Raw genomic sequence first — 16242 nt, 5'->3', positions numbered from 1 at the left:
ACAATGTATCATATGACACACTTTGTTCTGAAAGTTCCTCTTACATAAGAACATTAGAAATGGAAACAGGAGTGGATCTCTTACTTTTAAACCCTGCATCGCCATTCAAGGAAATGATAGCTGATCATCAAAATTCAAGTTTCCTATGGGTATTGCCAGGCTAAGACAACCCGAGTTATAAGGAGAGATTTGATAACCTGTGGCCGTTTTTCTTGCAGGCTGAAAGGTGAATTTACTGAGGTATATAAAATCACGAGAAGCACAGATAAGGTGAATGGTTACTGTCTTTTTTTCTAGGGTAGGAGAGCCTAAAACTAGAGGGCATAGGTTTTAGGGAAAATACTTAAAGGGAAGGCGAGGGGCAAGATCACACGTAGACAAGTGGGTATGTGGAATAAGCTGTCAGAGGAAGATGTAGAGTCTAGTACAAATACCATCAGGCCATAAGAGATAATAGCAGAATTGGACCAATTGGCCCATGGAGTCTGCTCCACCATTTCATTTCACCATGGCTGATCGAATTTCCCTCTCAACCCCATTCTCCTTCTCCTCATAACCATTCGCGCCCTGACTAATCAAGAACCTATCAACCTCCACTTTAAATATACTGAATAACCTGGCACCCACAGACAATATAAAACTGTTGATATAAAAGCAGAACTAATGTCATAGTTAAGCTTTGTACATAGAAGGTATAGACAGGTAATTCTTAATTTGATGGACTTGTTAAATGGCACAGGCATCAATACAGAGCTCTCAGTTATTCACAATTTATATTAATATCTGAAAATGAAAAGGCTGAGGCAACAAATGCAAATCTGTTGATGATACAATAGATAATAATCAGGCAATTAATTCCACATATTCACCAACCTCCAGCTAAAAAATTCCTCCTCATCTCCATTCTGAACGGATGACTCACTATTCTGAGGCTGTGCCCTCTGGTCCTAGAAAATCCCACTGTAGGCAACATTCTGTCCATGTCCATTCTATCTCTTCAATCTATAGATTTCAATGCATGTGAGTACAGACTCAGAGCCATCAAATGCTCCTCAGATGATAACATTGCCATTCCCAGAACCCTTCGCATGAACCTCCACTGAACCCACTCCAATATCAGCACATTATTAGAGAGACAATTAAGTACACCAGTTTTAAATTCAAATACCCTTGCTACACTTTTCTTTCATTCCATGCTCATTCTATCATCCTTTTTAAATTATTGTCTGCAGACTTATATTGTATATGATGCCTATTGTACTATTAACTCATAGCACTCTCAGAACATTCTGGAGAGCTGGTGGAGAAAAAAACTATTACCAATATACGTTCTTAATAGATGTGCATAAATGAAGCAGTAAAAAAATGAGAATAAAAGATCTATGTTTTTCCATCAAAACATCAAGGGTGTTTTGTTTGAGATACTGCAATGTGCAGAAGAAGGCATTTCACATTGATAATTTTAAAAGTAAGTAACTTAACAATGCTTACAACAGAAACCTTAGGTTTCACTAGCTATTTGACCCGAACAATGATATGGAGAGTTCTGCTTTCATTTTCCGATATAGTCCTAGCAGAAATGGAGGTGAAAGGCAAGAGAGAAAATCCACACATTCACACACGAGCAAACTCCATTTAGACAAGACTGAGTATCAGCATTCAACTTGGGTCCCTGGTGCTGTGAAACAACGGCTTGACTAGCTGTACCACCGTGGCATCCTGTCTGAACAGTCAAACATTTTACATATATTGTTAGAGTTTAGTTCATTCCTGAAATCCAAAGACACCTTCATTGTGTATGCCACTGGACACTATTGTTGGATTTCAAAGCTTCCCCCTCCCTGCCTCCTATCCAGTTCACAAGCCTGCAATATAAATTGTTCCATATGTCATGAGGATGGATCGTCATCACCAGTATGAAAAAAATCACAATTGTATTAGTTCTCCCGGTCAGAGTAATTCAGCACCAACACATCACAGACCATAGTTCACTATTATAGCAGCACATCTGTAAATGAGTCCAAAGCTAATCAATGAATAATTTACCTTAGAAAACCAGTGCTGCCAAATATCACATTCTTCCTTTTGTAAGATTGAATATAGAACTTCTGATTGATAATCTTTTCTTATTGAATTAAATGATTTCCCTCACATCACTCCTTGAGCCTCCACATCCAGCACATCATTTTCCACAACTTTTGCCATAGTCAATGGGATCATTCCACCAAACATATCTTTACCTCCCCTCCCACCCACTCTCTACTTCCTGCAGGGATTACTCCCACCTGATTCCGTAAGACCATAAGATATAGGAGCAGTATTAGGTTATTTTGCCTGTTGAGTCTGTTCCACCATTTTATTCTAACTGACCCATTTCCCTTTCAGCCCCAATCTCCTGCCTACTCCTTGTAACTCTTTATACACTGAGTAATCAAGAATCTATCAACCTCTGCCTTAAATATACCCAATGACTTGGCCTCCACAGCAAGGAATTCGACAGATTCACCACTCTCTGGCTAAATAAATTTTTCCTCATCTCCGTTCTAAATAGACATCCCTATATTCTGAGGTTGTGGCCTCTGGTTCTAGATATCCCACCATCCACTCTATGGAGGCCTTTCAACATTTTATAGACTTCAACGAGACTCTCCTGTCATTCTTCTGAATTCCAATGAGTACAGGCCCAAAGCCATCAATCAATCCTAATGTGGTAACCTTTTCATTCCTGGAATCTTTCTTGTGAAACTCCTATGAACCCTCTCCAACACATCCTTTCATAAATAAGGGGCACAAAACTGCTTACAATACTCCTATAGATGCCTTACCAATGTCTTATAAAAATCTCAAAATTACATCTTTGCTTTTATGTTGCAGTCCTCTTGAAATGAAAGCTAATATTGCATTTGCCATCCTTGTCACAGACTCAACCTTTAGGGAAGTCTGTCTAGGACTCTCAAGCCCCATTGCACCTCTGATTTTTGAATGTTCTCTCCATTTAGAAAATAGCCTGTACTTTCATTTCTTCTGTCAAAGTGCATGACTACACTTCCTGACACTGAATTCCATCTGACACTTTGTCCACTCTCCCAATACGCCTAAATCCTCTGCAGCCTCCCTGTTTCCTCAACACTACCTGCCCCTCACCTATCTTCGTATCGTCCACAAACTTGGCCACAAAGCCATCAATTCCATCATCCAACTTATTGACATATAACATCAAAAGAAGCAGTTCTAACATAAAACCCTGTGGAACACCACTAGTCACAGGCAGACAACCAAAAAAAGCTCCCTTTACTCCTACTCCTTGCCTCCTGCCACTCAGCCAATATACTATACATGCTAGTATTTTTCCTATATTACCGTGGGCTCTTAGCTTGTTAAACAGTCTCATGAGCAGCAACTTGTCAAAGGTCCTCTGAAAATCAAAGCATACTTCATCCACTGACATTCTTTTGTTTATCCAGCTTGCTATTTCCTTAAAGAATTCCAACATGTTTATCATGCAAGATTTCTCCTCAAGGAAACCATGCTTACATTGGCCTATCTTAGCATGTGCCTCCTAGAACCCCAAATCCTCATCTTTAATAATGGACTCCAACATCTTCCCAACCACTGAGGTCAGGCTAATTGACCTATAGTTTTGTTTCTTCTGCTACCCTCCCTCCTTGAAGAGTGGAATGACATTTGCAATTTTCTAGTCCTCTAAAACCATGACAGGATCTAGTGATTCTTGAAAGATCATTCCTAATGCCTCCACAATCTACTTGACCACCTTTATCAGAAACCTGGGGTGTAGTCCATCTGGTCCAGGGGACTTATCCACCTTCAGACCTTCCAGCTTCCCAAGCACCTTCTCCTTATTAATAGCAACTGCCCTCACTTCTGTCCCCGGCATTCTGGAATTTCCAGCCTGCTGCTAGTGTCTTCCATAGTGAAGACAGATGCAAAATGGTTATTTAGTTCATCTACCATTACCACCTCTCCATCATCATTTCCAAGTGGTCCAATATCTACCCTCACCTCTCTTTTACCATTTACATAGCTGGAAAAAATGTTTGGTATCCTCTTCGATATTATTGTTTAGCTTATTGCATCTTTTCCCTTCTTATGGCTTTCTTAGTTACCCTCTATTGGTTTTTAAAATCTTTCCAATTCTCTAACTTCCCACTAATTTTTGTTCTTTTATATGTACTCCCTTTTAATTTTATGTTGTTTTCACTTCCCTTGTCAGCCACGGCTGTATCATCTTGCCTTTAGGGTAATTCTTCTACTTTGGGATGTATCTACCCTGCACCTTTTGAATTGCTTCTAGAAACTCCAGCCATCACTGTTCTGCTATCGTCCAAATCAAATCTGGTTCATTACACAGCACACAATCCAGAGTAGCCTTTCCTCGGTGGCTCAACCACAAGCTGCTCTAGAAAGTCATCTTTTGGAATTTGGAATTCTACAAATTCCAGCACCAACCTGTTTTTCCCAACCTATTGCATATTGAAATCCCCATGACTATCATAACATTGCCCTATTGACATGCCTTTTCTATCTCCCATTGTAATTTGTTGCCCACATCCTAGCTATTGTTTAGAGGTCTGTATTAACACCAATCAGGGTCTTTTCACTCTTACTGTTTCTTAACAATACCCACAAGGATTCTACATCTTCCAATCCTATGTCACCACTTTCTAAGGATTTTATTTTACTTCTACCAACAGAGCCACTCCACCCACTCTGTCTACATGTCTGACCTTTCAAAACAATGTGTATCCTTCAATGTTAAACTACAACTATGATCTTCTTTCAGCCACAACTCAGTAATCCCCAACGTCATACCTACCAACCTCTAACTGCGTTAAAAGATCATCTACCTTACTCCATATTCCATATATATTCAAATATAACTTTGATCTTTGATATCAATCCCTGGACTAGCCAATGATGGGATGCCAAACTTCAGGCCTCAGACTCTGGTCTTGCTGACTCGCTGCCCTGCTTGCATCCTGCTCACAGAGATATCCACTTCCAGGACCCACTGACCATGGATGTCCTTTGTCACTCGTCCCTGCCATTGGCCTTTGAGCATGGAGGGGAGGCCTAAACTCTGGATGTCCTTTGACCCATGTCCAGAATATTGGCCTTCAATATTTGATATCTTTAAAGTGTCAACTCCAGGCATTAGTAATTTTAGCAGAGTACTTCCTCAGATAGGCCTCTTGTTATCACATTTCACATACTAGTAATTGTTGCTTCAACATAATTGTTTTTATTACTGTGAATTTGGCTTTGTTATCCAAATCAGAGGTGCTGATGAATCATCATACAGGAGGGAAATTGAAAATCTGCTTGATTGATGCCACAAAAACAACCTCTCACTCAACATCAACAAAATGAAAGAGCTGGTTACAGATTACAGGGGGAGTAACTCAGAGGTCCATGACCAGTCTTCATTGGTGGATTGGAGGTGGAGAGGGTCAGTAGCAGTAGTGCCTCTACTTTCTTAGAAGTTCACGCAGATTCCGCATGTCATCTAAAACTTCTATAGATGCACCAGGGGGAGTATCCTGACGAGTTGTATCACTATCTGGCATAGAAACAATGAACGAAAAGATCTAAATAAATGTGATGGATACAGCCCAGTTCATCACAAGGAAAGCCCTCTCAGTTTTGTTTTGTAACTCCAAAACATAATACTAGTTGAAAGAAAACACTGAGCAGGGAATAAGATGTGTATGTGAGATAATGACATATGCCATTCACATACTTCTACATATAGCCTTTAATGAATTATTTAAACAACCAAAGAATGGTTAATCAAACAATGTAGTCATAATATTACTCAAATATTACAGAAATATTAAATACACAACACTCCTCCCTTCTTAGCTATAAACTCCAACTGAGAATGCATTTCAACTTATATGCATATGTATATATAGTCCTATTCAGGCTGAAAGATTTGATCACTGTGGGTGATTTATTACTTTTGTGGGATAACGTCTTTCCTAACCGGGTGGGGAGGAGTCACTCTGCTTGTCAGGTAAGACTTGTAGCTGTGAAACAATCACCGGTTCAGGGGTATGAGAAACAATTTCATATTCTGGGGCCTCCTCCATGGTGGCTGTAGGAGTTGACTCTGGAACTGCAGGAAGTGGTTCTGACAGCTCTGAACATCTTTCTTCTCTAACAATTGACTCTGCTCTCCTCAACTGATCGATGTGTCAGTCTCCAGATGATATCAGATGCAATCTCTACTGCGTATGAGTGTGGTCCAGTTCTGTCAATCTTTCCAAGTACCCCCTTTTGATCACTTCTGCAGTTCCTTGCCAGGACATCTTGTCCAGGAGTGAAACATCGAACCTCCTTATTTGAGGAGCCCTCACTTTGCCTTAGCTGTTTGTCCTGTATTCACTTTCTGAGATTCTGGGTTTGAGGAGATCCATGCGTGAGTGCAAGGGACAACTCAGAAGCAGCATAGCTGGTGAGTTGTTGGTTGTGGAGTGTGTTGCATTGTGATGTGCAAGGAGGAAACTGGCGAGCTTCTGATTCAGTGTCAGTGTAGTGTGTTCTGCTGACATTACTCACAGTATGTTCTTTAGACTCTGGACAAACCTTTCCACCAAGCTCTCTGTAGCTAGGTGAAATGGTACAGATGTAATATGTCTTATTCCATTCATTTTCAGGAATGACTGAAACTGTTCAGGAATGACCGCAACAAACTGTGCTCCACTGTCACTGACTAAGTGTTCTGGGACACCAGTCCTTGAGAAAAGGCTTCTCGACACATCAGCAGTGTGTGATGCTGTAGTAGAGGCTGTTGGGAACACTTTTGGCCATGTTGTAGCTGCATCCACTACTACCAAGAAATATGTGCCTGCAATGGTTTGGCAAACTCCGCATGAATCCTCTGCCAGGGCAATGCGGGCCATTCCCAGGGATGGAGAAGTGCTGCGCTTGGCATCTTTTGGATGTGTTGGCATCGTGAACAATGCATGGCAAGCTGTTTGATCTGTTAATCTACGCAGGCCATTAGGCAAAGATTTGAGCCAATGCTTTCATTTTGACCATGCCTAGATGACAAGTATGTAGCTCCTCCAACACTTTAGCTCTCAGCTTGGATGGTGCAACAACTGTCAATCCACACATAAGGCAACTTCTATCAAGGGCAAGTTCATCCCAGCACTGGTAAAAATGAGCAACTGGGATTTCTGCTGCACATTCAAGCCATTTTGGGTTGCCATTTGGACCAGAGACAGAGTGGGATCTTTTCTGGTTTCCCTTGGGTCATCTCTGTCGTAATAGGGAGACTTTCAATTTGCATTAGGGAGAATACGTCAAGAGGAATGCTCTCTTTTGTAAATTTTTCAGTTATTTCCTTTTCCAAGGGTGAATGGGACAATCCATCAGCATTGCCATGATTAGTTGTCCTCTTGATTTCGATCTTCTGCTTGTGTCCTCCAAGGAACCAAGCCCCTCTCTGCATTCGTTCTGCTGCTGATAGTGGAACACCCTTCTGTGGATTGAAAATGGACAATAATGAACAATGATCAGTAATGAGGGTAAACTCTGGTCCATACAAGTACTGATTGAAACATTTCATACACCAAACTAGGCAGAAGGCCTCTCTGTCAATTTGTGTGTCATTTTTCTCTGCAGTGGTAAGGGAACGTGATGCAATGGCTATGGAAAACTTCCACACTCAGACATGTGACATGACATCTATACCGTAAGTGAGGTATCGCAGACAAGCTTCACTGGACAATATGGATCATAATGTGAGAGTACAGTGTCTGATGTCACCATTTCCTTTACCTTTTGGAAAGTCACCTCACACTGTTTTGTCTATTGCCATCACTTCCCTGTAGTAATGAGTTCAAGGGGTGGAGCACAGTAGGAAGCTGTTATAGCAATTGACAAATCCTAAAAAGGACTGCAGCTGTAACACATCCTTTGGCCTTGGGGTATACACCACTGTTCAAATTTTCTCAACACACTTGTGTAATGTTTGTGAGTCAATGGTGTTACCACAGTGAGTAATGTGTGTTTTAAAGAATTTGCATTTGTCATGTTGTGCTCTGAGCCCATAATCTCCTAATCTTTTTAACCACTATTTTGAGATTTTGGAGATGTTCCTTGTCATCCTTATTGGTAACGATTATGCCATCCAGGTAGAACTGAGTGCCTGGGCAGCCTTGCAGCATCTGGTCCATAGCTTTCTGCCAGAGTGTAATGCAGATGCTATTCGAAAAATAAGCTTATTATAATGATAAAGCTATTTGTGAGTACTTGTTGTGAGAAACACAAAAAAAAAATTATCTGCAGCATCTTCTTCCATCTTCATCTGCAGGTAGGCTTCGGCTAAGTCTATTTTACTGAAGTGATTCCTCCAGAAAGATTTGCAAAGATGTCGTCGTACTGGGTTGATGGTAACCTTAAAATTATCACTGATGCTGACAGACCCATTCTTCTTAGCTACTGGGACCACTGGCATTGCCCATGGGCTCCACTCAACAATGGAACGAATGCCTTCAGCTCCATGTGATCTCCATGTGGCTACTTTATCGCAGATCAAATAAGGAACCAGTTGATCTTTGTAAAACTTGGGTGTGGCATTTTAATATAACACTGCTTTACCCTCGATAAGTTTGAGTTTGCCAATGATACCTTTGCACACTAGTGTGGTATCATCCAGTATCTTACTTAATTCACTTTCAGTTGACTCTTTTGCAAGGGATGTGGCTTGCAAATAGTGGATGTATCTTCAATCAAGTTGTAGTTGTCTCAGCCAATCACAGCCCCATAATACTGGTCCTTTAGTATTTACCACATAAACACCCAATTTGGCTTGTTGGAATTGTATTTCACTTTTACAACTGTCATTCCCGCAGCAGGTATCTTTTCCCCAGTACACAGCAAGTTCTTATTTGGAATCAGCAGGCTTTAGTTCAGTATCTTTGAAACGGTATTCAAGTTCATTATGTTGAATAACTGAAACAGCTGAGCCAGTGTCCAATTCTATTTTAATTAATTTGCTGTTCACTTCTGGTGCAAACCATTTTGCTCATCTGTTGTTAGCTTTCACATTGTAAATCTCAAGGCTACTCAGTCCTATGTCATTCTCATCAGATTTTCCATCAACTGCATGAAGATTAGTTCTATTTTTGAAACTGCAACTTGACTTTTTGTCTTTTTCTCTTCCCTGTACAATCCATTTATTTTTGTCTGCCTGATATGTTTTTTGTATGTGTCCTACTTTGTTACATTTTCTGTAAGCTCACCTTTAATCCTACAATGGTCTGATGTGCTGTATGTGAGGCCCGGCAGTAATACATTTTGTTTGGCCAGGCCGGTTTCTGTTTGGACATAGTTTTGTTCAAGCTTGTTTTCATTCCTGACTGCAACTCAGTTGTGTCTTTCTCTGCTGTTTCCATTGATACAATGATTTCAACTGCTCTTTTAAAGGTGAGTTGTGCTTAAGTTAGGAGCCATTTTTGAATGCTTTCTTGTAAGATTCCACAAACTAAATGATCTCTCAACGCATTATTAAGCCCATCATTGAACTGACAAAGCTCAGGCAATGTCTTCAATTCAGTCACGTACAGTGAAAATGGACTCTCCTTCATTTTGATTCTGGTTATGAAGCCCAAAGTGTTCTGCAATCAACAATGGTTTCAGATCTAAATGATTCAGCATTACTTTCATGATAGCAGAAAGGCTAATTTCAGCTGGCTTGGTTGAAGCAGTTAAGCTTCCAAGCAAACTGCATGCTCTTCCACCTATTACACTCAGCAAAATTGGCATTTGCTTTGCAGTGACTATTTCATTTGCTACAAAGTACTGCTGAATTCACTCATTATACCTTAACCAGTTATCTCTTGTGCAATCAAATGTGTCTATCTTTCTGATGTAGCCAGGCATTTCTGCTTGCTTGCTTGTTTGTTTATTTATTTATTTATTAACACCTGGTATGCACTGTTTATGAACCCGTGACTTTCATCTGTTTTCTGACTTTTTTAACTTGACCGTCTCTTCCCTTCCAAGAATACATGCTGCGATTTTTAAAAAGATCAAACGTCTCACTGTGCTTAAGCAGGTAGGTAGTTGTCTCGGGTTCATTTAAAACTTCCTCATCACCACCGTCATGTTTTCTAATTCCAAAACCTAAAACTATTTGAAAGAATAACATGGAGCCAGGATTAATATGTAGTTTCATTTTTTAACTTTAGTGAGGTATGCACTTATGATGTGGTGGTGTAATGACATATGCTATTCATGTACTTTTACATACAACCTGTAATGAATTATTTAAACAAAGACCGCATAATCAAACAATATAGTTATAATATTACTGAAATATCCAAGAACTGAAAAGCATACAAAAAGTGGTTCACCACAGGAAAAGCCCTCTCCACCTCTGAGCTCATCTATAAGGAGTGCAGCCACAAGAAAGCAGCCTTCATCAAGGACCCCCACCATCCAAGCCATGCTCTCTTCTTCCTGCCACTATCGGGGAGGTTCCTCATCACCAGATTCAGGAACAGTTCAGAAGCCTTCTACCATCAGGCTCCTGAACCAGCATAGATAACTTCCTTCACTTCAACACCGAACTGATTCCACAACTTACAGACTCACTTTCAAGGACTCCACATCTCATGCTAGCATTATTTATTTACTTATTCATTGATTATTAAAATTATTTTTGTCCTTTCAGTTTGTCTTCCTTTGCACATTGATTGTTTGTCAGTCTCTATGTGTGTGGCTTTTCATTGATTTTATTGTATTTCTTTGTTCTACTGTGAATGTCTGCAAGAAAACAAGCCTCAGAGTAGTATATGGTGACATGTAGGTACTTTGATAATAAATTTACTTTGACTTTGACTTACTCTGGACCATCTGTATGCACTTAGCACAGGGACTTATAACTCTTTTAACAGCAGTAACTTGTATCTAATTATATTTGATACATGACCAGATGCCATGCGCTCAGTTGCATGATATCCACTTTGATTAAAGGTTCTTCCATCTTGTTTCCTCTGCTTTTACAGTGCCTTCATCCTGATACATTGTTAACATACCATGGACAGTTCACATGTGGAACCCACAGAGGAATAGTTGTATGCCCATTTATGTCCACTATGCCCTCAGCCTACCCCTCTTTCTCTCTTTTTCCATTCCCTATTCTGGCTTCCCTTTCACTTCTTCTTTCTCGTCACATGCCCAACACCTCCCTCTGTTGCCACTCCTCCTTTCCTTTCTCCCATGGTGCACTATTATTGGATTCCTTCTTCTTCAGCCTTTTACCAATGTCCACACTTCATTCCCCCCTCCCCTACCTTCCCTCTCTCCTGGATTCTCCTATCACTTGCCAGCTTGTACTCGGTCACCTCCACAACCCCCCACTTATTCTGGCATCTCCTCCTTTCCGGTCTTTTTGATGAAGGGCCCCAGCCTAGAATGTTGACTGTTTATTCCCCTCCGTAAATGCCGCCCGACCTGCTGACTTTGTCTAGCATTTTGTGTGTGCCGGTGAAGAGAATGAATGTTTTGGGTGGAGTGGGTACCAAGAAGCAGGTTCCTTTATCTTTGTTCAGCTTCCTCGGAATGGTTGGAGCTGCCCTCTAATTTGGATTCAGCTAAAGTCTGGTTCAGCTGAATACCTGAATGATGGTGTATCCCCAGAATATTGATAGTGGAATTCCACTCAATGTCATTACACTCTCCTTTGCTACTGTCTGGCACAAAAGTTACTTACCTTTTATCTGTCCATACTGCATGTTATGCAGTTCTTTCTGCTTACAGTTGTTGAAGTTTTGTGACCGAAATTGTGCAGTCATTAGCTCCATCTTTACAACTTGTTATCAAAGGAAGATCGTTAATGAAGGAGCCAGAGACAGCAGGGCCTAGGTCACTATTTTAAGTAACTCCTACAACGATAGAAACATAGAAAACTTACAACACCATACAGGCCCTTCAGCCCATAATGCTGTGCTGAACATGTACTTACTTTAGAAATTACCTAGGGTTACCCATAGTCCTCTATTTTTCTAAGCTCCATGGAGCTCCTATCCAGGAGTCTCTTAAAATACCCTATTGTATCTGCCTCCACCACCGTTGCCAGCAGCCCATTCCACACACTCACCACTCTCTGTATAAAAAACTTACCACTGATATCTCCTCTGTACCTACTTTCAAGCACCTTAAAACTGTATCCTCTCATGCTAGCCATTTCAGCCCTAAGAAAAAACCTCTGACTATTCACATGGTCAATGGCTCTCATCATCTTATACACCTCTATCAGGTCACCTCTCATCCTCCGCCACTCCAAGGAGAAAAGGCCGAGTTCACTCAATTTATTCTCATAAGGCATGCTCCCCAATCCAGGCAATATCCTTGTAAATCTCAAGTCAAATCAAGTCAAGTTAAGTCACTTTTTATTGTCATTTTGACCATAACTGCTGGTACAGTACACAGTAAAAACAAGACAATGTTTTTCAGGACCATGGTGCTACATGAAACAATACAAAAACTACACTGAACTACATAAAAACAACACAGAAAAAAACTACACTAGACTACAGACCTACCCAGGACTGCATAAAGTGCACAAAACAGTGCAGGCATTACAATAAATAATAAACAAGACAATAAGGCAGTAAGGTTTCAGTCCAGGCTCTGGATATTGAGGAGTCTGATAGCTTGGGGGAAGAAACTGTTACATAGTCTGGTCGTGTGAGTCTGAATGCTTCGGTGCCTTTTCCCAGATGGCAGGAGGGAGAAGAGTTTGTATGAGGGGTGCGTGGAGTCCTTCATAGTGCTGTTTGCTTTGCAGATGCAGCATGTAGTGTAAATGTCTGTAACGGCGGGAAGAGAGACCCTGATGATCTTCTCAGCTGACCTCACTATCTGCTGCAGGGTCTTGCAATCCAAGATGGTGCAATTTCCGAACCAGGCAGTGATGCAGCTGCTCAGGATGCTCTCAATACAACCCCTGTAGAATGTGATGAGGATGGGGGGTGGGAGATGGACTTTCCTCAGCCTTCGCAGAAAGTAGAGATGCTGCTGTGGGCTTTCTTTGCTATGGAGCTGGTGTTGAGGGTCCAGGTGAGATTCTCTGCCAGGTGAATACCAAGAAATTTGGTGCTCTTACCGATCTCTACAGAGGAGCCATTGATGTTCAGGGGAGAATGGTTGCTCTGTGCCCTCCTGAAGTCAACAACCATCTCTTTTGTTTTGTTCACATTAAGAGACAGGTTGTTGGCTCTGCACCAGTCTGTTAGCCGCTGCACCTCCTCTCTGTAAGCTGACTCATCGTTCTTGCTGATGAGACCCACCACGGTCGTGTAATCGGCGAACTTGATGATGTGGTTCGAGATGTGTGTTGCAGTACAGTCATGGGTTAGCAGAGTGAACAGCAGTGGACTGAGCACACAGCCCTGGAGGGCCCCTGTGCTCAGTGTGATGGTTTTGGAGATGCACCCTTTCTACAGTTTCCATATCCTTCCTGTACTGAGGTGACCAGAACTGAGCACAGTACTCCAAATGGGGTCTGACCAGGGTCCTATGTAGCTGTAACATTACCTCTAGTTCTTAAACTCAATCCGATGGTTGATGGAGGCCAATGCACCAAATGCCTTCTTAACCACAGAGTCAAGTGAGTGTCCTATGGACTCAGACTCCAAGATCCCTCTGAATCTGTGCACAGCCAATACTCTTACCATTAATATTATATTCTGCCATCATAATTGACCTACCAAAATAAACCACCTCATACTTATCTGGGTTGAACTCCATCTACCACTCCTCAGCCCAGTTTTGCATTCTATCAATTTCCTGCTGTAACCTCTGACAGCCCTCCTCACTATTCAGAACACCCCCAACCTTTGTGTCATCAGCAAATTTACTAACCCATCCTTCCACTTCCTCATCCAGGTCATTTCTAATAATAATCATGAAGAGAAGGGGTTCCAGAACAGATCCCTGAGGCACACCACTAGTCACTGACCTCCATGCAGAATATGACCCATCTACAACCACTCTTTGCCTTCTGTGGGCAAGCCAATTCTGGATCCACAAAGCAAGGTCCCTTTGGATCCCATGTCTCCTTACTTTTTCAATAAGCCTCACATGGGGTACCTTATCTAATGCCTTGCTGAAATCCATATACACTACATCTACTGCTCTACCTTCATCAACATGTTTAGTTACATCCTCAAAAAATTCAATCAGGCTTATAAGGCATGACCTGCCTTTGACAACGCCATGCTGACTATTCCTAATCATATTATGCCTCTCCAAATGTTCATAAATCCTGCCTCTCAGGATCTTTTCCATCAACTTACCAACCACTGAAGTAAGACTGACTGGTCTATAATCTCCTGGGCTATCTCTACTCCCTTTCTTAAATAAGGGAACAACATCTGCAACCCTCCAATCCTCCGGAACCTCACCCATTCCAGAGGCTCAGCAATCTCCCCCCTCACCTCCCACAGTAGCCTGGGGTACATCTTGTCTGGTCCTGGAGACTTATCCAACTTGATGCTTTCCAAAAGCTCCAGCACATCCTCTTTTTTAATGTCTATATGCTCAAGCTTTTCAACCCGCTGTAAGTCATCCTTACAATCGCCATGATCCTTTTCCATAGTGAATACTGAAGCAAAGTATTCATTAAGTACCTCTGTTATCTCCTCCGGTACTATTCCACTGTCACACCTGATTGGTCCTATTCTCTCACATCTTATCCTCTTGCTCTTCACATACTTGTAGAATGCCTTGGGGTCTTCTTTAATCCTGAAGGCCTTCTCATGGCCCCTTCTGGCTCTCCTAATTTCCTTCTTAAGCTCCTTCCTGCTAGCCTTGTAATCATCTAGATCTCTATCATTACCAAGATTTTTGAACCTTTCGTAAGCTTTTCTTTCCTTCTTGACTAGGTTTTCAACAGCCTTTGTACACCATGGTTCCTGTACTCTATCATCCTTTCCCTGTCTCATTGAAACATACCTGTGCAGAACACCACAGAAATATTCCCTGACCATTTGCCACATTTCTGCAGTACATTTCCCTGAGAACATCTGTTCCCAATTTATGTTTCCAAGTTCCTGCCTGATGGCTTCATATTTCCTCTTATTCAAATTAAATACTTTCCTAACTTGTCTGTTCCTATTCCTCTCCAATGGTAAAGGAGATAGAATTGTGATCACTATCTCCAAAATGTTCTCCCACTGAGAGATCTGACACCTGACCAGGTTCATTTCCTAATACCAGATCAAGTACAGCCTCTCCTCTTGTTGGCTTATCTACATATTGTGTCAGGAAAGCTTCCTGAACAAACCTAACAAACTCCACCCCATCTAAATCCCTTGCTCTAGGAAGATGCCAATCAATATTTGGGAAATTAAAATCTCCCACCACAACAACCCTGTTATTATTACACCTTTCCAGAATCTGTCTCCCTATCTGCTCCTCAATGGCCCTGTTACTATTGGGTGGTCTATAAAAAACACCCAGTGGAGTTATTGACCCCCCCCTTCCTGTTTTTAACTTCCACCCACAATGACTCAGTAGACAATCCCTCCAGGACTTCCTCCTTTTCTGAAGCCATGACATTATCTCTGATCAGCAGTGCCATGCCCCCCACCTCTTTTTCCTCCCTCCTTGTCCTTTCTGAAACATCTAAAACCTGGCACTTGAAGTAGCCATTCCTGCCCCTGAGCCATCCAAGTCTCTGTAATGGCCACAACATCATAGCTCCAAGTACTGATCCACGCTCTAAGCTCATCCGCTTTGTTCATAATACTCCTTGCATTAAAATAGACACATCTCAAACCATCGGTTTGAGCGTATCCCTTTTCTATCACCTGCCTATCTTCCCTCTCGCATTATCTCCAAGCTTTCCCTCTTTGTGAGCCAACCACCCCTATCTCTGTCTCTTCAGTTCAGTTCCCACCCCTCCAGCAATTCTAGTTTAAGCTCTCCCCAATAGCAAACCTCCCTGCCAGGATATTGATCCCTCTCGATTCAAGTGCAACCTGTCCTTTTTGTACAGGTCACGCTTGTCCCAAAAGTGGTCCCAATGATCTAGAAATCTGATTCTCTGCCCCCTGCTCCAATCCCTCAGCCACGCATTTATCCTCAACCTCACTCTATTCCTGTACTCATTGTTGCGTGGCACAGGCAGTAATCCAGAGATTACTACCTTTGAGGTCATGCTTCTCAACTTCCTTCCTAACTCCCTGTAGTCTGTTTTCAGGA

Source organism: Hemitrygon akajei, chromosome 3 (genome assembly GCF_048418815.1).
Source record: "Hemitrygon akajei chromosome 3, sHemAka1.3, whole genome shotgun sequence".
NCBI classification, from domain to species: Eukaryota; Metazoa; Chordata; class Chondrichthyes; order Myliobatiformes; family Dasyatidae; genus Hemitrygon; species Hemitrygon akajei.
Note: the sequence above shows the minus strand (reverse complement) of the source record.